The 20,744-nt window shown below is 39.9% G+C and overlaps 1 protein-coding gene across 2 annotated transcripts in view; it reads left to right on the plus strand.

Moving 5' to 3' along the window:
- Positions 1-7,117: 7,117 nt before the first annotated feature.
- Positions 7,118-20,744, plus strand: part of LOC122811924 (hypermethylated in cancer 2 protein-like) — a 28,314-nt gene continuing 14,687 nt past the window's right edge. The window contains exons 1-2 of one of the 2 annotated variants that reach the window (XM_044084096.1): positions 7,118-7,649; positions 12,176-12,326. The gene's annotated coding sequence lies outside the window, so the exon portion shown is untranslated. The remainder of the gene's footprint in view (positions 7,650-12,175; positions 12,327-20,744) is intronic. The other variant, XM_044084097.1, reaches the window with a different exon arrangement.

Consider the following 20,744-nt stretch of genomic DNA (forward strand, 5'->3'; position numbering starts at 1 on the left):
CCTGGTTCCTAAGCTGTCTTTCTGACAGACAGCAAGCAGTACGATGGAAATCCAAACTCTCACCACTTCTGCCTGTCTCAGTCGGAGTCACCCAAAGGTCCATACTAGGACCCCTTCTCTTCAACATCTAATGATCTAGCCTCATCCACAACACACGCTAAAGTAGTTCAGTATATGGATGATTCAACTTTAATCGGCACATCAGATACCTTACCAGACCTCCAAATAGTAGCTCAACAAGCTTTTAATGCTATAGAAATATATCTACGTAAATCACAACTAATCCTCAACTCCAAAAAGACACAGTTAATGCTATTTACCAGTAGCGAACAATCACCAACCACCCCTCCTTTCACCATTCTCTCAGCAAACAACACAGTCATTCAATCAGTTCAGCATACAAAACTCCTTGATGTGACAGTTGACAACAAACTCAGATTTGACCAACACATAGACATCACTATTAAGAAAGTTCACATCACACTTGGCTCACTGTACAGAAGCAAGCCATTCCTCACTGAAAATATAAGACTAGCCATAGCCAGAACCTTCATCTCTATGCTCATATATGTTTTCCCCCTTTACCAACTTAAAAAAATCAGACTTAACCAAATTGAAAACTTGCTACAACAAAATAGCCCGCTTCGCAGCCAAACTTTCCTTCTATACCCACCACTGTATTGCTATACATAAATTAAATTGGCTCGAGCTACGTAACCTTCTCCATCTCTACCAACTTAAATTCATACACAATATCATCTTCCATACTGACAGTTGCCTATCCCTCAAGGAACCTGTTGTTCCATACACATGCCCACAAAGTCTAAGATCTATTCTAATTATATTTCTGTGGAGCTTTTCTCCCTGGGTCTCCACTGTAAATGGGCTTCTGGCCCAGTCAGACTTTCCCGGTAAACAAATGTAAGTAAGTAAATAAATTACTATACCATTTGTCATGTAGAATTACTTATGGAACAATTTATAGGCATAGCTCTCAGCCTCATAGCACAAAAGATCTGGACAAAGCCAAAACTAATAGGGGACAAATTGTAAATATTACTCTTATAGACTTAGAAAGTTGCTAGAATAAAAGGTCTTGTGTCACCATACAATTCCTGAAGGATATGTAGTTTGAAACTCAAATGCCTGTCTTTATGTAGTGAATTCAAACCTCACCTCATTGATTTGCAACAAAAATCCAGAAAACCACACATTTTATGAGGAACACACCAAAAATATGACGCAATAATCTGGCCATTCAGTGAAAATCTGGGCAGTTGAGAGGTATATTTACAGGCACAATAGGTGACATCAGTTTTTGGAAGATATTTAAATAGGAATCATTTGCAGAGTAATAAGTACAGTCTGGTCTCTATCTAGTTGGGGTAGTATACATCAGGGTGAGAGAGTTGCAGGAAAAAGTACAGAATGTTTTGGGGCACAATATGAGAGTAGTCAATAGTCAGCTAGCCATGCAAGCATGTGGGGAGTGGACTTGCAACAAAGTCAAGTAAAGAAGTTTGAGTTTTATTTATTTTATTGCATTGTGTTTATATCTATCGGGGTAGAACTTTGATCACAAATGACCAATGATAGACTCAGTCTGGGTTATGTATTAAAACCAACAATTCTACATTGACATGGCATTAACATAAAACACATGAATGTAGCTAACTGTACATATACTTAGTGATAAAAATATAATTCATGAATACAGGAAACTGCACTTACATGGAGGTAAACATAACTGTTGCAGTCAAACAAATGTTTCAAAAGCCAAAACAAAGTTGGGGGGGGGTAGAATAGGAAGGGGAAAGGGAAAAAGAAGGGGAGATGGGGATGAGAGAGGGATTAAAGAGTAAGCTTGAGACTTAGGGTTAACTGAAAACAGAGCCAATGAGGGATGAAGAAGAGACAAAAAGGGCAGTTTGTATTGAAATGCAGGCAGCACAAAATTCAGAGTCCAGCACATTTAATGAGAGAGAATGATATTGCTGACTCCCTTTCTCATTTTCAGTGGACAAGTTCAGGCAATTGGTGCCAGCAGCAGACCCACAGCCATTCAGTATTCCACAACACCTTTGGGACATGATGAAAAATAGATATGAGGCATGACAGAGAAAGCACTACATCCAAGTACACGAGTATGGTGTAATATTGTCCTTTTTAAAGAAACAATGATTGATGCAGGGTGGCAAGTAAAATGGCCATTACCTATACCATAGCTATTAAATTACATTTTTAGTTTTGAAAAGTTGAGAATGTCTTGGTGCAATGCTTGTGCACATGTGGCAGCAATTAGTTGGTACCAAAGGGTGTGAGGGTGGCACGAAACCACACAAGCATTTGCAATTACATAGATTTTCCAATGCTGGGCAAGAATAGAGGACAGGAGAGCAGATGTGCATCAGCCCATCAGGCTAAGCAATTTTGCATGGCTATAGGAGTTATTAGGAAGGTATGTAATTGGGAGTATGAACTGTGGCTGTTTTGGACAGTATGCTTAATAGCATTTTGTGGTACATTCCAGATATCTGAGATACTGCAGTACAGTAAGAGTGACAGCCCTCCATGAGTTCAAGAGCACAGTGATATTAAGCTAGAGGGTGACAGGGTAGAGGTTCATGTGAGGATCAGTAAAACAGACAAGCTTGGAAAATGAGTATGGCAGAAGCTCGAGCCTCCAAAGGGTATAGGATGGATGGTTTAGAAAATACCAGGTGATGCTTTGGAATGGTGACACACTGTTCTTGTGTCACAGAGATTGTGCTCCCCTATCTTAGTTACCAATTCTGTGCAGTCCTGAAAAAAAGCCATAACATGACTGGGTCTTAATATTAGCAAGTTAACAGCTCAGTTCTTCAGGCTAGGAGCCACATCACATGCCCAAGGAAAAGGGCATCAGAAATTGAGGTACTGAGCTTAGGTCATAGATCATGGAAAGGAACCTCTGCATCCATTCCATTCTTCATCCAATACTTAAATGGTACTACAAATTTTCTAAAATTCACTTTTGATTTTCATGAACAAGAAATTAGCTATTTGGACACCAAAATAATCAAGGACCATGAAAAGTTTGTTTCTAAAATCCATCGTAAAAAAAACTTTTGTAACAGTTACCTGCACTTTGACAGTCATCATCCTATGTTCCAAAAGAAAAGTATTATCAAGGGTCAGGCAATCAGGGTTGCAAAAATGACATCCCTGAAACAGGATGTAATTCAGGAATTTGTATATTTGAAGGAAATGTTCCTCGAAAGAGGCTATCCTGGTGAGCTTATTGACACTATTCTTACAGGAATACTGGATGAGTGGGGTAAAACATACATTCCCTTGCTGGGAAGGGGATTAAATAAAACAATGAATATTGGGACAACTATAGAAAATGATAACAACATTGATTTTCAACAGGCATGCATTGTCCAATATAGTCCCCTGTATCACCAAGTTAAAAAAATACTTTACAAAAATTGGAGTATTTTCAAAACCAACAATGAAGTTTTTCAGGTATTAGGTGAAAATCCTATATTTTCAACTAAAATTGGACCTAACTTAAAGTCAGTTCTGGAAAGCAGAACAAAAAATCAAGGTGAACATGGGAATTTAAATGGTAGTAGACCATGTAGCAGATGCCCCTATTGCTCATACATTTTACAGGATATTTCTATTTCGATTGACAATCAAAACAAGAATATTGTGTACTTGAGAAGGGGGAACTGCTATTCAAGCAAGTTGGTATACATTGCTAGATGTAATACCTGTTCATCTTTTTACATTGGAAAAACAGAAAGGCTATTTAAAACCATAATATATGACCATTTATATGACATAAAAAACAAAAAGGAAACCAACACTTTGTATAAGCACAGTACACAATGTGCTGGTTTCTGTGGATTTAAATTTGCTATTCTTGACCTTGTACACATAGAAGTTAGGGGGGAGACTGGCAAAATGTTTTAAATAAAAAAGAATTATTATGGCAATTAACATTAGCTGCTAACTTCCCTCTGGGGTTAAATGACCATTTAACCATCCTGCCAATACTGAAAGAAAAGGCAGGACAGGTTTAAATGTCTCACTATCCTACATTTTCCTACATAAAAACCTTTCCTGGGGTTGTTTTCAAAATGCATGTGCAATATTGAATTTATTTTTGTGACAGTTGTTGAATAACAATGTATTAGTACTAGTGTGATGTTTTAATAGCTTTTTAACCAGTATGTATTCAATATTTATGAATGAATTTAATATGTTCTAGTTAAATCATTGGGGTAAGGATGAACCAATCATTGTCAAGGTTGTACTATTTAAACACATTACTTATGACTGTTATTTTATTCTGATGAAGTCAACTGGCATTAACGAAAGCGCTTAATGTTTATCTGTAATAAACGAACTTCTGAGGACTCACAACGCTAGTGCTCTTTTTTTGGTTTATTTGTTCATGTTTGAGCACTATTGCACCACCTTTTTGGTTTGTTTGTTTGTTTGTTAGGTCATAGATCACAAGCTTGCAGAGGATATGTTAGATCATGATGACTAATCAGCATTCTGTTTTGCAGATATCATAAAGAAGCTTACAGAGGTGTGGATTCTGGGGCATTCTTTCATGTGCCATATGGCTAGAGAAATGGGTGAATCTGGGCAGAACCTGGGTTTCAAACATGAAGAAATGCAAGTTTTATTGCCTGGGAAGGAGAGGAATGCAGTGGAGGAGGAGGCACCTGCTGGCAGCTTTAACAGAGTATTCTGAGTCATTACCTCAACGAAGTTTAATTGTATTACAAATGGGGGGAACTGATGTGACAAGTAGCACATTGTTGCAGGACAAAGCAGAACACTCACTTTCCTACGCTTCCTTGTTAAAGCAAGAAGAGGTGTAGCTAGCACAAGGTGAGATGTGATATGTGCTGACTGATATGAGCAGTTAGGTGCTTGCTGGCCCATAAGGATGATCACACTAGGGGTCAGGAAGGAATTTCCTGTTTTTCCCCACTGGGTTTTCAGGTTTTTGCAAAATAAGAACCCAAACTAGGAACAGTCCCACAGCTCACAATAATCCATACCAGCAAAGTTTTCAAAGAATGTAAGATACAAAAGGTTGTTGTTGTTTGTCTTTTGGCTTTTCCTGGTTAGGGGTCGCCACAGTGGAACTCCGGTCCGCTAATTATTGGCAGTTGTTTTTTTTAGGGTGTCGAGTTGCCAGCCCGGCACCCAACCTTCAACGAAGGCACGCCCATTCAATGCATATCTTTCAAACGCCCACTCGACCGTGGGGAGGACATGCAGATTCCACAAAGAAGGCACTCCCAACCCAAGCCGAGAATCGAACGGGAGAATCTCTTGCTGTGAGGCAACAACGCTACCGCTGCACCACCGGTAAAATACTTAATTTCTTATAAAAAAAGACCAGTAAAACCTGAGCACTTTATTCCCAAAGTCAAAAGGGACATCATAAGAGTAAAGAATGCAAAAAACTTCCTAAATTTAAACACAAAAGCCTTGGAGCATAACCAAAGGGCATTTGAATTTAAAGGCACAGTAACATCAAACCAAACATCTCTTAGTAAACATTAAAAAATGCATAGACTTACATTCTTTGGCAACTTCGCTGGTGTGGATTATTGTGAGTTGTGGAACTATCCCTACTTTGGGTTGTTATTTTACAGTGTGAGTTTTTTCAGGTTTTTGCTTTCCTCAGCAAGTGATAGGTAGGGTAGGTAGGTGTTGTGGCCATGAAAGGTGAAAGGGCAAACATGGAAGACTAAAATCGCAAAAGAGTGTGCTGGCTCGAACAACTTGGCCTTTCTGTGGGTGGGCTGCCCCATGGTGTAGCAAGCAGGCTGGGGGCCGCAGTCTGGGGTCCCACATGCGACAGTTTCCCTTCCACTGGTACCTGGCTGAATCGTGACAGGGGAACATTTGTGATTGGTTGTAGATCCCTTCAGCTGTTGGTTGGTCATTTACAGGGACTACAGTGGTATGTTATGGCCTGGTTGATTTGACTTATTTTTACGTTCTGCCCTTTGCAAACATCTGAATGTGGTTGGCATTTCTTGATCTGATTGGCACTGAAATCTGATCTGGCACTGGTTTGATACATAATTACTGACTGGCATAATAAATACATGGCTGCAGCCATTTCTTCAAGCAAATGTGTGATGTGGTTTGTTAAATGATGCGACTGCTTATTTTCATCCAAAGGCAGTAGAGTAAGTCTAAAACTGAAATGTCTTGTCATTATTTAGTGACTTCAGTCCTTAGTGATTTGCCAAGGGGAAATTATGAGGAACTGGCCAAAATTATGAAGAAAAAAATCTGGACATTCTGCAAAATTGTGGACATTTGAGAGAAGCAATTGCATGTATTGTCACAGCTCTCAAAGAATCTGGGAGAAAGCTCAATAGAATCAGGGCTAAATCCAGAAATAATCACGGCCACGCTAAAATATTAGTACTGTTAGGTTTAGATATTGATAAAATAGGAAGTGAACTAGCATAATTTCCTGAAGTAAAAGAAGTCTATAATTCTTTTCTGCAAAAGTCACTAGTTGTAGGAGGGATTAAGATGCACTTGGCTAAAATCTCAGTCAAAAGCAGGGACAGTTGAGCGGTAGTTTACATATATCTTCCCAGTATCGTCCTTAAAATAGTCACTGGCTCTCTAAAAAGTTAACAGAATTAAACATATCCTATTTCACATAGTAAGAAATCTCAGGGTCACGCTATTTTAATCAAAGTTTGTTACTAAATAAGAAAATGACAACAGCAGCACAAGAGCTGGCAAATGGACACCAAATTATTAATAGTACAGTTAGTTTATTTTTGTGAACTTCTCTTATTGTCGCCCCAGCTTCTCAAATATCAACCAACTGTTTTCATGACACCGACTTACTTCCGTGATATATACAGACTGGTAAGGTCAAACAAATTCCAGGATACCCACTGACGTTACGCCTTATCCCCACGTGCCTAAACTATAAACGTAGACAGCCCCTACTTTCTTTAGTAAGCGGAGTTACGCTTTCAACCCATCCAATCTACTTTCTGTAAAGGAGAAAACGTGCTTTGATAGATACGGTATTTGTCACGCCCCCGTCCATAACCGGGGACGTGACGCGCATGGTTGTGATTAAACGTCACGGAACAGTCGGATCCTTTGCCTAGTGCATGTGCTGTTCTGTTGTGAGAAACATCACGCTGGTATAGGCACGTAGCCAATGAAGTGACGTCATGGGCAACCTGCTTTTTAGTTCATTAAAGGGGCTGCTGGGGAAGTTAGCGGATTTACCATTGGGGAAGCAGAGGAGCAGCTATCTGCTGTTATATAGGACTGTTTCATCGCTTCAGAAGTGCTTAAGGTACTTCTTTTGGTGTAGCAGTATCACCTACTGACACCTGCTTTATTATTGCTAAGGAAATTAGAAGAGGTGGAGTATTTTTTCAGCACCTGCGAGGGACGTATAAGTGACAGCATTACTTAGCGCATCTAAATACTTAAGGGCATGAAAAACTAATATCAACCTTCTCAGCAGTGAGAGGACTTCCTGCAGTCTACTATTGACATCAGTTGGGACTTTCATACTGAGCGTTTCAGTTCCATTAGTGGCTTAAGAGAGAAAACAACGTAGCCAGAAAAAAACTGGAATTGTGAGTAACAGTACATCCGCAACTTTTCTATTTCAGTTAGCAAAGGGAATCACAGAAGGAATAGTACTGTATAGCTTAACAGACGGAAAGAAACTGTAAAATTAGTCCAGTGAAGCTTAACATTAGGGGGTAGTAGCATCCCTGCATCCATCTCTCCTCATCAACAGGGTAAAAGGAAGGGAGCCCACATCCAACAGCATTTCATCATTCCATTACTTCACTGCATTATTATTGGCATCTATAGCAGCAAGCATAGGTGTAGCCATATATACTTTTTGTTCTATGAAGTACATGTTTTCTAAGCATTAATCAACATGGTTTTTATGTCTGAAATTGTCAAAATGGATGACTTTAATAACAAGTGTAATATTGCTAATCTAATAACAATATTTATAATTTTAGGGACATCAGCTGAAAATGTTACTTACATTTATTAAGTGCTTGGGGGTCAGCATTTTGAGAGATGTGTCCATTTTAAGAGATAAGTGTCCAAGGGGTAGCACGAAGAGCTTGTGAGTACAAAACGCAATTTGCTTGCTACACCTGTGCTCGCAGTTTCAATTAATTCTTCAAGGAGCTGCCCTTTCAAATAACTTGTCTGAGAAAGTGGTAATCTTTTAAGTCCCTGGTCATCCTCATCAGCACACATATTAAGGAAGACTGATTCCGCAGTAGCAGTTTTGCTTCTAAACATACATGAAGCAGTGTGTGAAAACTATGCACGTTGTGAGAGAAAGCAAAATAATTCGTAGTACCTCAGCCTCTTCCTCCTTTTCAAGTGAATCTTAATGCAAAGAGTATTATAGCCATAGCTCTCAACCTCTTAGCACAAAAAATCTGGACAAAGCCAACAATAATGGGGGGATGAAGCCCCAAAAACAGGGACACATTTTAAATATTGCTCTTATAAACTTAGAAAGTTGATAGAATAAAAGGTTTTGTGCTACCATGCATTTTCTGAAGGATGTGAAGTCTGACGCACAAATGTCTGTCATTATTTAGTGAATTCAGTCCTCACCTATTCACCACAAAAATCCAGAAAATCACAACTTTTATGAGGAACAGACCAAAAGTAAGAGGCAAAAATATGGACATCTTACAAAAGTCTAGAAAGCTGAGAGGTATGATTACAGCTTCAAGGACTGAATAACTTCTTGTAAAAAGACACAGTAGGATAACATAAAAGAAGTTAGAGGATGCTGTGTACATCAAGAATTAATAAAGCAAGCTGAACATATATTGGTGGTATATATAATAAGGGGACCAAAGATTTTGTGATGTCTATGAAGCACTGTCAGTGAAAAATAAACAAGAAGTAATGTAGGGTGGCGCTCAGATGTTATTTAGGGTTCCTAAGACAAAGTAGGCACAAATTAGCTGGGTAAAGCAAGTAGTTCTGTTTGGTATTAGACTTAAAACTTTGCAGTTCTGTTAGTGTTTGTAACAGTCTCGGAGTATAGGTAATATAGAGACATACACTTGGTGCATTAGTTGTACACTGTAAGTCACTGTAGTGTGTGCACTGACACCACCTGCTGCAGTAACATAAGAGTTAAAAGCATGCTTATCTTGAAACAAAAATTTGATGATATATAGAAAATTAACTTCTGTTAAAAGTGACCCATTTTTGAAACATGGCTTAGTTATTCTGTTGTCATTTTATTTATTTATTTATTTATTCGTTCATTCAACATTTGTTTACCAGGCAACTGAGCTGGTCCATGGACCTTTTTCCATCACAGTGTGGGCCACATAGATAAAACCAAGGTACACACAGCTAGAACATATACAATATTATTAACAAGCAAGATAACATACATGAAAAGCAAAAGTTTTTATATATAATATGTATGTATGTATGTATGTATATGCGTGCGTATACATTAGATGCGCCAAGAAAAAAAAATTCTTTGAACAAATTATAGGTAACAAAGCAAAGCAGCAAATGAAGGTTTGAAAATGTGTAAAAGAAACCTTTTGATATAACAGTGAAGTCAAAGCAAGATTTATGGCAAAATGGTTTAATTTAGATGAATTCTTTTCAAAACAGAAGTGCTGTAAACTTGTATTTTAAACTGTTTCTTGTGATGGGTTTCCATTTAAAAGTAAACTCGTCTTAAAAACTTAAAATGCATATTTTTTCAGCTTTATCTTATAAAAAGCACTGGCCTTGCTGATGTGGAATATGTATGGTTTCAAGAGTGGAGTAAGTGTCTTACTGCAAGACTTCAGAACTTAAATCACAGTTTAGTAACTTGCCAGACTCAAATAATAGAGACCATGAAAGCAGGGTACCTCAGTTTTACTACTGGCATATTTATTGCTTATTCAGTCATTCATTCATTCTTTGTTGACTGAGTTAGTCCCACGAAGTTATTGCCCTCTTTTCAGTACTACTAAAGGAAATTTGGCCAGGGCACAAGGGAACTCCCCCTACCCTTTTTTCAATAAGTGATGTGGGATCTTTTCCGTCTCCCTGAGATACCACTATCTTGAGCAGGATGGCACACTCAGGAGTGCAGCACGCCATAGTGCTTTCTGCACTGCAGTGGCAGCTATTTGCAAAGTAATCCTGCCACTTGAAGGGGGATAAGAACCCACAGCCTTCTGCTCTTTCAGCACCAAAGATGAGTGTGCTGCCTGTTGAGCCATCAACATTAGATGGCATGGAGAGATGACAAAGCTTTCATAAGCATGCTCACCTTTCCTGCCAGGGAGTTATTGTTGGTGTTAACATGACGAAAGAGGCTACCTGAGGGATGTTGTAAGCCAGTGATTAAATTATGTGGAAAGAACTGACCTTTCAAATTCATGTACAGGATTATGTGCACTTGATAATGTATGGGGTAAATCCATCACCTAGCTGTTAACCTGTGAGATGGGAAAAGGGAAACTGAGGTGCAACAGACAGACCCAGGTGTATAGGATAATTTTGTGTATGTGTGTTTGTTAATTAAAGAAATGAAAAAAGCAAAGACAGAATGGTGTGAAAACTGTTTGTTGATGCAAAGGCCTTAGCTGGTTCCCCAGGCATGTAAATCGGTCTAGTGCATTGGTATGGGTGTAAGCATAGTGATATTGAAACTAAGGTGATTTTTGTATAACTTCCTTCTTACTACATAGCCATAATGTGTGATTTCTAGTTCAGTGATTGTATCATTGCACTGTAATGGAGACTTATTTTAATAGTTATAATGTTTGTAACTAAATAGAATAGTTGAATTCCAGCAGTGACTTGCAATTCAAAGTCAAAGAAAACTTTACTGTCATTCAGATTATACAACTTGTGCATCACTGAACAAAATTTCGAATTTCGTTACTCCTTCTCAAAGTGGAGGCATTTTCACACATAGACAATTTGTATTACAACAGCTACTACAAACATGAGACAAATTATTGTCTTAGACCCCTATCTAACTATACATAAAAATTGCACCTTTTTTGCCGTAATCATTATTGCACATTTAGGATTGCATATGGATATGAATTAAGAGAATCCCAGTGGGATTATTGCTCCAAAGTTATTGAACAAAAATATGTGATACTGCTGTTGGAAATTCCAGCAGCCTTTTCAGAGTTCAACATAGTGTTGAGTTAGTACGAGTTTAGCAGTCTGACGGCCTGTGGAAAATGTGTATCTGTCTGTTTTGTATCTCATAAGGTGGTAGAGTTTACTAGAAGATAAATAGGTGAACAATCCATGGGCAGGGTGGGTAATGTCTCTGATAATCTTGTTGGCTTTGAGACATCCAAGGTGTGTTTCTTGGATGACAAGGAGCGTGGTTCCAATGATTTTCTCTGCTACCTTAACCACTTTCGGAAGGGCCGAGGTGGAACAGTTACCGTACTAGATTGTGAGACTGTTGCTTTGTATACTCTTTATGGTATCTCTGTAAAAGATAGTAAAGATTGGAGAGGGAGGTTTGCCTTTTTCATCTTTCACAGGAAGTGAAGGCAGTAGTGTTGGTGCTCCATGTTAAGTCTTCTGTGATATGTACCCTCAAGAATTTTGTGCTTTCCACTCTCTCTACTGTTACATTGTGGATTGTTAGTGACGAGTGTGTTTTATGCCTTCTTCTGAAGTTGACAATGATCTCTTTGGTCTTGTTCACATTTAATGAGAGATTGTTGTTGTCGCACCAAGCGAGGAGTTGACTAACTTCCTCTCTGTAGGCTGATTTGTCATCGTTGCTGACGAGACCTAAGACAATTGTGTCATCTGCAAACTTGATGATGTGATTCGAGTTGAATTTGGCTGTGCAGTCAAGAGTCAACAAGGTGAACAAGAGAGGGCTGAGTACACAGCCCTGAGGAACCCCTGCATTTATAGTCATGCTCTCGGAGGTGCTGTTTCCAACGCATACTGTCTGAGGTTTGTCTGTAAAGAAGTCCAGTATCCAATTGCATAGGGGTGTGTTTATTCCAAGTTGGTGAAGTTTCTTTATCAGGTTTTGGGGGGTCACTGTATTGAAGGCAGAGCTAAAATCTATTAACAGCATTCACACATAACAATTCTTGAATTCCAGGTGGGCCATGGATACTTGAAGCGCCATTGTGATAGTATCTTCTGTGGAGCGATTTGGTCGATATACAAATTGGAATGGATCTAAGGATGCAGGGAGACTGGATGTTATATGGTCCTTGACCAGCCTCCCAAACCGCTTCATTACTACCGAGGTGAGTACTATGGGGTGACAGACATTTAGGTCTGATGATGTGGACTTCTTTGGGATAGGTATTATAGTTGTAGTTTTAAGGCATTTGGGTGCGATAGCCTGAATCAGTGAGATGTTGCAGATATCTGTAAGAACATATATCAGCTGGTCAGCGCATTCTGTAAGCACCCGTCCCAAGATGTCGTCAGGTCCAGCTGCCTTCTTTGGGTTAACCCTGTGCAGAGTTCTTCGAACATCACCCCCTTGATTGCTAATGGCTTTCATTGCAGTTGTGGTATTTCTTTCCTCAAACCTGTTGAGGAAGTCAGTATTGTCATTGCACTGTGCTAACATGGGCTTGTAATGTGTGATAGATTGTATGCCTTACCGCATTCACCTTGAGTTTCAGAGGTCTCTGAAGTGACTCTGGATCTTCCATTGTTCAGGTTTGCTCTGGCTGACATGAGGGCTTCCTTATCCATGAACCCTGAATTTAGACGTTGCTATAGAAAATCTGATTAGTAGTTCACAAAAATGGATTCTGTTTCCCTATGGAAGTTCCAGGTTTGATCTCACTGCAGTGATGCACCACAAGGTGCCCCAAAGACTCCATGCTTGAAAAATAATGTTAAAGCCTTAACGTACTTGTGCAGTGTGTTATGGAGTCACATTATAACTGCAGAGGCCCTGATTTTCTTTTTCTATACATTTTATTCCCATTGCTTACCAACCATCAGTCCTTCCAGAAATTGTCATTCCATTCTGCTGTGGAGTGAGAACCAATCATGGGACAAATCCTTTCAGTGAGGAGTGTGGAACAGAGAATTTTTAAGACACAGATTGAGGAATGTTAGTCATAAAGAGGATAGTTGCTAGGTCTGTTTGGAAGTGTTTCCTGTTATCTGCTAGCATATTGTCTTCCCCATTCTCCAAAACACACAATGATTGTGTATGTGTTTGCGTGGAGAGAACGAGAGATTTACCATTGTTTAAAAAAAAAACAGAAATCTAATCTTTTTTTGTTAAAATAACAGCATGCTTTTTCGTAATGTTGAAGTGATCAAGAAGGTGATTTTTAATGGGGGGGGGGAGTGAAGTCCCCCACATGAAGGGTATAGAGCCCTCCTCCATTTTCCCCAGAGTCTCACTACACATTACTTTAGTTAAAATGTAGCAGGAAGTGTGTGTGTGTGTGTGTGTGTGTGTGTGTGTGTGTGTGTGTGTGTGTGTGTGTGTGTGCACTTGTGTGAATGTATATGTGTGTGCATTGGTTTACTATTGAATTTTCAAAGTGCCTGTGCTCAACTGACATGTGGTCAAAAGGCACATTTCCAATGGGAAGAATGCCAAACCAGAAAACATCGACTACACTACAGCGAATGGGTAGTGTAATCCGATTATCTGAGTTCGGCATTGTGAATGGAGATCGCGGTTTAGTGAGGAACAGGGAATTAACCCATTTCCTCACTGTAGTGCGATCTCGGAGTTGGTATATATAATTTGCAGGGGGTGTGGGGAGGTTCAGGGGGGCACAGCCCTCCTGCAAAATGGTAAAATACATGTCCTGTTGACTGTGGAATGCCACAGTATGTTAAGCTGTATAGCACAGGTGACTGACGTCACCTCCTGCTATGTCAAATACATTGAACTACGGGCGTCAATGTATTCAGTTTTTACTTAGCCGCTTTTTTTGCCATTCCGGATTCCACATTTCGGGTTGACCATGTGACTGGTCGACGTATGCAGTTTCAGGATATCAATAGTAAACTGTGTGTATTGTATACATGTATGTATCTGTACATAGATAAAAGATAGCTATAGTTTTCCCCACTCTCCATATACTTCTGAGATCGATTATCAGTATGAGCATGAGATATATCACTCACTGTTCTCTGCAAGGAACACCTTGGGCTGTGCAGGAGTAGTAGTTAACATTCTGTCTGTGTGTATCAGTGACTCCTTTAGTCCTTTCTTGCTACAGGTCATGCACACCTGAGATGCAGTGGTACAGATCTAAGTAAAGCTATATATCTGGATGTATGACTGCTATGTTACATTACAAGGCGAATACATTCCATACATCAACATTTAAATGCATCTGGTATTGTTTAATATGGTTTCACTTTCTTCCAGAACTCCTACTGCCTTTCCAAATTTCATAAATGGGATTAGGTCGCCTGAATAGGCTGATATTTTGTAGCAAGGTTATTGAAATTCTATCAACTTCCATACAGTATACAATTTTCTCATACTTAGCAAGATGCCAGTTTATATGCATATGCATTCTTATTTCAGTCAGAGTGGCTACATTGGATTATTTTCACCTGGGGATTGGGGGCTGCAAAATTAATCTGGTTCTGGAACATTTTCTGCTCATTCTGGGTTGCTGGAAAGAGAAAAAAATTCTTGTAACTAAGCAGGGCAGGCTGACAGAATTTGGCAAAAAGTAGGAGTGGGCTGCTAGAAACTTGTGGAGTACAAGGCTGTGTCTAACTTCTGCCAACTTCAACTAAGATAAGTTTATTTGATAACTTTTTGTTTGTTTTTTGCTAACCAAAGTTTATTGCCTTTGAATTGTGAAATACTTAGAATTTACTGGTTTGTTAACAGTTAAGATTTGTTGGTTTGATGCTGCTTTACTGGTGCTGGTATATAGTTCGTATGGGGGTGTCTTGCAGACTGGTTCATTACAGAATTTATTTAAAATGTAGACTTGCATATGTTACGTCTGGCATAACTGGTGCGCATTTGGAAATATATTCTAAAGCATGTTATTCCAGGTTGGTCATTTTTTAACTGGTTAAATAACTGTTTTTTTTTCTGCCTTAAAGATCTTTTCAAAGAATTTTGGGTTGAGAAACAAAACAAACAAACAAAAACCTTACCTCTCTGTGTGAAAGCAGAAGGCAAAGTGCTTCATATATTTTGCCTCAATATTCCCTGCTTCGATGTAGTGACGATATTCAGGGTGAGACTTGCTAATTGATTACAGGATTAGTATTGGTAAAAAAAATGTAAGCTTTGGAGTTGTTTTACCAGTTAATAGCCCCCTCCCCCAGCTGTTCAAAAATAAATAAAACAAACAAAAAATACAGTAGTAACACCAGGGCCTGTTACTATCTTTGAGATTATCTCTAGTTTTTGTGAGCACCCAAAACAGCATCATCTCTGTACAACAAATGTCCCTGTCAGGCGAATGTAGCAGCAGGCATTTGTGCTGGACTACCATGTAAGTTTTGAAGGTTATTTTTTTTCCGAAGGTGGAAAAAAACTGTTTTGTTTTATTATTAATAGATGATCACAATCACAAAGATGTGCTCTGATTTAATGTCATTTTTTTTCCAGATAAAAATTTTAGACCCCTTCCAGAAATTCAGAAATGAAATAATTAAGTGAGACATACAGAATTGTGATCTTGTCTCCTATAATAACCAACCTGTTATATATTTAAAAAGTAACTATTAACAAGTTCACCTTGATTGCAGGACAATTGATTTATGTTGCTCTCCGAAAAAAGATCGGGTACCATTGCTGTTATGTCCACTTTTCTCTGGGAAGCAGGAAGAGCCCTTGCAGCTATGCGTTCTGTCGTCACCTAAGCTGGAACTGAGATTTAGGGTAAAGATAATTAGCTGCAATAATTGGCTTTACAGATTTTGATTTGTAAACATCATGTATGGTGTACTGAACTTATACCTCTCAACTGCCCCTGATTTTGACACAAATTTTAATCCTGTCCCCCCTTAATCCCTTCTAAAACAGGTGACTTTTGGAAAAAAGGTGGTGAATTGCACTTAATAATGTCAGTAATTAAGAGTTATAGACTTAGTTTACTTCAGAAAATGTATATGAATTCACATTCTCTTATTCTGTGAATGTCTTAAGTTAGTAGTACTAGTATTTAAGTGTCCCTAAGTATTTTTGGACTTGTCCCTAATTCTGTTAAGATTTGTCCCTGATTAATTAAAAGCTATGGATGAGTTTGAAGTGAGGTAAATTCTACTCTTTTCTGAAGTACTGTACAGTTGTCTTCTTCAGTGTACATCCACACTGTGCAATCGATGTCCAGCTGCGAAGGAAATATAGGAATATTTGTTTTTATCAGCAGCCCTGGATGCCTCCTAAGTAACCTGAAACATGACTAGTCAGGACCACTTGAGTCACTTTTCAACTATAGCCTCAAAACAGGCTTTGTACCACAAGAATGGAGGACCACAACTGTTAACCCACTTCACAAGGGTGGTCCATCAACCAACCCCAGAAATTACATATCTAAATAGTCTGACTAGTCTGATATGCAAAGCCATGGAACAAATTATTGTGGAAGTGATCAACAAAGAATGCACAACCTTCAGACACTTGACACATCCCAGTTTGACTGTGTCAACGGAAGGTCATACCTACTAAACCTGGTGGAGTTCTTTGAGCAGGTCAACAAGGCAAAGAATAAGGGGAAAATGGTGCATACCATCTGCCTGGAACTGGATAAGGTGTTTGACACAATACCTTACTTGGGTATACTTGACAAACTCACTGAACTGGACATAAACCCTTACATAATTTGCTGGATTGCCATTTGGCTCCTAGACAGGTCCCAGGAAGTCAAGGTTGGTGAGACCATCTCCCCTAAGAGACTGGTCACCAGTGGGGTATCTCAGGGCTTCATGCTGGGACCGTTCCTATTTGGCATCTACTTCTTAGAGGTAAAGGTTAATGTCAAGGGCCTTTAAAGTTGACTGCAAATTGGGATCTGTCACAGACCTCCCCCCATGACACAAACATCTTACAAGAGGGTCTAACACAGACAAATGACTGGTGACAAAGTCCATACTGAAACTCAATGCCAAGAAATGCATTTTAGTGCCTTTTGGGAAACTGCCACCCAGACTAATTACTCCATCGATAAAACACCCATAATAGTCAACCCAGTAATCAGGGATCTAGGAACATTAGTAATCTGGCCTGTGTCCAGCTTGTGGCCAAGGTAGTAAGAAAATCTTTCTATGTCAACCAGTTTATAAGTTAGGGCATGACATTCAGGTGCAAGGAAGTCATAGTGCCATTTTGTTTGGCCCTTTTTAGACACATTATTGTGTATAATTCCCCTTTTGGCATGTACCTGACCAGACATATGTAACAGTTGGGATGCCCTTACCAGGAGAAACCAGGGTATGAACAGATTATCCTATATGGATTGCCTTAAAGCCTTGTCTCTATACTCCGTATCCTACAGGTTACTGAGAAGCGATCTATGCCTGGCATACAAGGCATCCTTGGATCCACACAGATGAACCTTTTGCACATTCACAAAATGAACAGCATGAGAACCACTATAACATCATCAGAACCGCTAGATCCAAGGATTTAAATCTTGCTTGTGACATAAATAAGACAAGTTGGTGAGACAGATGTGTCTCAGAGGATCACATGCTCTGGAACAGGCTCCTCATCCATGTGAAGCAGTGTCCATCCCTAACCCTGTTAAAGCATAACCTTGACCAATTGATGGGAAATTGGAAATTCACCCCAGGTCTTGCCCCCATGTCTCTGATAGTTTGGCATTACCGTCTGCCTGTGTCTAACATACCCCCCCATAACCTCTAGAAACTTCCTAACTTACCCCACCTAATAAATGCCCATGCTATACAGGGACACGGTTGGGTGGGTTGTATGGCTAGGCTTATAAAGGCCCCGGTGGTAATTAAGTTCATAAGTTCATAGATATAAATTAGGGTATCCACCAAAATGCTTACACCATGGCTGACATTTCTGTCTTTCAGGGTGCTCTGGCAGAAGGTGCTATGCATGCTGGTTGTCCTCATGATATTGTGGGGAATCCCAAAGCTGAAAGAAAGCAGAGGGTGAGTATCATGTTATTTGTAAGCCTGATTTTGAAAGAGAAATTTTTGTGAATGAACTCTGAACCAAACCAGAGCGGTAACAAGAAACAGTAAGGCAGAAAAAAGTACAGTTGTGTACACCTACCATAAATGTAGATGTTCGAGTGTCTTCACTGTTGCAGTCATAACTGTAGGGTGCTCCTGCCGGCAGGCAGCCCGAGGTCGGCCAGAATCCCAAAGTCTGGGTCCGGCGTCGGCTGTACAAGCCAGTACCCTGACGTCAGTACGCTCTGGTACATAGCCCTCAGCCGACGCCATCTTCTCCAGCCTTTCTTGCCCTAGATGTCAGAAGTCCCTAATAAATCATAAATGAATCCCACTAGGAAACACAAATACACCACAAAAAAGAGAAAAAGAGGGGATAGGAGGGAGGGAAACACCGACTGCAACAGTGAAGACACTCGAACATCTACATTTATGGTAGCTGTACACAACTGTACTATGTTCATTGTGTTTCACTGTTGCAGTCATAACTGTAGGGTGGAATCCCAAAGCAGTGAAAAAAAGGGGGGAGGTTTAGACAGAAGAAGGGGCAGCAAGAAGACCCTGCAAAACAGCAGAGGCAAAGCCTGCCCTGGTCTTAGAATACAAAGGGAGATTGTAGTGCTTGGAAAAAGTATGCACAGAACTCCAAGTGGCAGCTTCCAAGATATCCTTGGTAGGAACTCCCCTAAGAAAAGCTGTAGAAGTAGCAGCTGCTCTAGTAGAATGACTTCTCACAGTACCTGGAAATTGTTTCCCATGATGAGTGTAACAAAATCTTATTCCATAAGAAATCTATTTGGAAATAGTTTGTTTGGAAATAGCCTTTCCAAGAGAACTGGAGGCAAAAGAAACAAACAATTGGTTAGATTTTCTGAACTCTTTAGTCTTGTCCAAATAAAATCGTAACTGTCTGTGCACGTCCAAGGAATGCAAAATCCTTTCCCCTTTATTCTGAGGATTAGGAAAGAAGGTAGGAAGGTGAATTGTTTGATTCAAAGCCACTTTCGAAATCACCTTAGGCATGAAAGTAGGATTGATCCTCAAGGATACTCTGTCCTGGTGGAAAATAAGGTATGGTTCCACAGCCATGAGAGTTTGCAACTCTGAGACCCTTCTGGCAGAAGTCAAAGCTAACAAAAGAACTGTCTTCCAAGATAAAAACAATATCTGAAGATGCAGCAGGCTCAAAAGGAGGCAAAGTAAGTTTTTCTAAAACATAATTAAGATCCCAAGCAGGAACAGGAGGGGTTATGGGAGGCCTTAAATTCTTAGCCCCTCTCAAGAATTGTCTCACCAAAGGATGAGAAAAAACAGGGGGATCAGTATTGAAATGAGCAGAAATAGCAGAAGCATGAATCTTAATGGAAGAAAAGGAAAGTCCATTAGACAAAAGATCCGAAAGGTAAAGCAAAATAGAAGAGAGATCAGGTACCAGAGGGTCCAAGCCTCGGTCCTGCATCCAAATGCAAAATCTCTTCCATTTAGAGGCATAGGATTTCCTAGTGCTAGGTCGTCTAACTTCCAAAAGAACATCTAAAACTTGTTTGGGAAGACTAGAAGAGATCAAATTCATTTGAAGAGCCAAGCTGCCAGACAAAGGGTCTTGAGATTGGAATGTAGCAACTGACCCTGATGCTGGGACAGAAGAGAAGGGTTCAGAGGGAGAATCCAAGGAGGTTCCAAGAACAGGTGCTTTAAAGTTGGATACCAAAATTGTCGAGGCCAATTTGGAGCAATCAAGATGAGGAACTTGGGCTTGTCCTGTTTTATCTTTAGTAAAATCCGAGGAAGAGGAGGGAAGGCATATCCCGAAAGGTTTCTCCAGCTGAAGGACAGGGCATCCACTTTCCAAGCTGTTTTGTGGAATGACCTGGTGCAAAAGAGAGGCAGCTGATGATTGAGATGGGATGCAAACAGATCTATCTGGGGCATCCCCAAACTGCAGTAATCTTGTTGAATAAGTTGGTGTCTAGCATCCATTCGTGAGGATCTAAAATGTTCCTGCTCAGGCTGTCTGCTAAGAGATTCTGTTCTCCTGGTATGAATTGGGCCTGGAGATGTAGATTCAGATTTAGAGCTGTGTCCCATAAAGCCATAGCTAGTCTGCAAAGGGGGTACGAATGAGAACCCCCCTGCTTGTTTATGTACCACATGACTGTGGTGTTGTCTGTGCAAATCAAAAGAGGTCCTGGATGCAAAAGGTTCTTGAAGGCTAGAAGAGCATTTTGAACTGCCAACATTTCCTTCAGATTGATGTGCCAGTGAAGATGATCCTTTGTCCAGGTTCCCTGCTGGCAATTGCCTAGAAAATGTGCTCCCCAAGCATAATCCGAGGCATCCGTGGTTATGATTTGAGAAGGTTGAGGAAGACGGAAAGGCTTTCCTTCGTTTAACGCACACACCCTGGTCCACCAAAGGAACTCCTTCTGGAGGCAGGGGATCAGAGGAATCAGAGTGTCCAGATCGTGGTAATGCTGCGACCATACACATTTCAGATACCATTGAAGCTTTCTCATATGAAGCCTTGCATTTGGAATCAACAGAATGCAGGAAGC

This window comes from Protopterus annectens, chromosome 9.part0 (genome assembly GCF_019279795.1).
Source record: "Protopterus annectens isolate FY-2018-M chromosome 9.part0, PAN1.0, whole genome shotgun sequence".
Lineage (NCBI taxonomy): Eukaryota > Metazoa > Chordata > Ceratodontiformes > Protopteridae > Protopterus > Protopterus annectens.